Here is a 425-nt window from a genome sequence, read left to right as displayed (position 1 = left end):
CACTCCCGAAAGGAACCATATCAGCTCCTATCGGCCGCAGGAACGACGGGGGTTATCGCCACAAAGCAGCTTGTACCGCGTGGCCATTAAACGTTCCCGGAGAAAACGTTATCGCCATCGCAATCAGTCCGTTCGTCTAAAGCTCTGAGGACTTCTTATCAATTTCCACTCCTTTTCTTATCTTTCGTCTGATTAACACCTTGATGGGCACTCCTAACACCTTCCCCTCCCCCCCTCTCACCCCGCTGCTCGCTTGTCACAACAGCAAAAAGGTTTGTGTGTGTTCTTGAAAGCGATTTTTTTTTTGAGGAAAGATATGTAGGTGAAAATTTGTTGGAGACTTGAAGTTTGGTAGAAGTTCCGTTTTTAAGTTTCGTTTCCTTGGTTGGGTGATGGATTTATTTTCCTGAGATTACCTTGCCTGA

Source organism: Penaeus monodon, chromosome 31 (genome assembly GCF_015228065.2).
Source record: "Penaeus monodon isolate SGIC_2016 chromosome 31, NSTDA_Pmon_1, whole genome shotgun sequence".
Classification (NCBI taxonomy): domain Eukaryota; kingdom Metazoa; phylum Arthropoda; class Malacostraca; order Decapoda; family Penaeidae; genus Penaeus; species Penaeus monodon.
Note: the sequence above shows the minus strand (reverse complement) of the source record.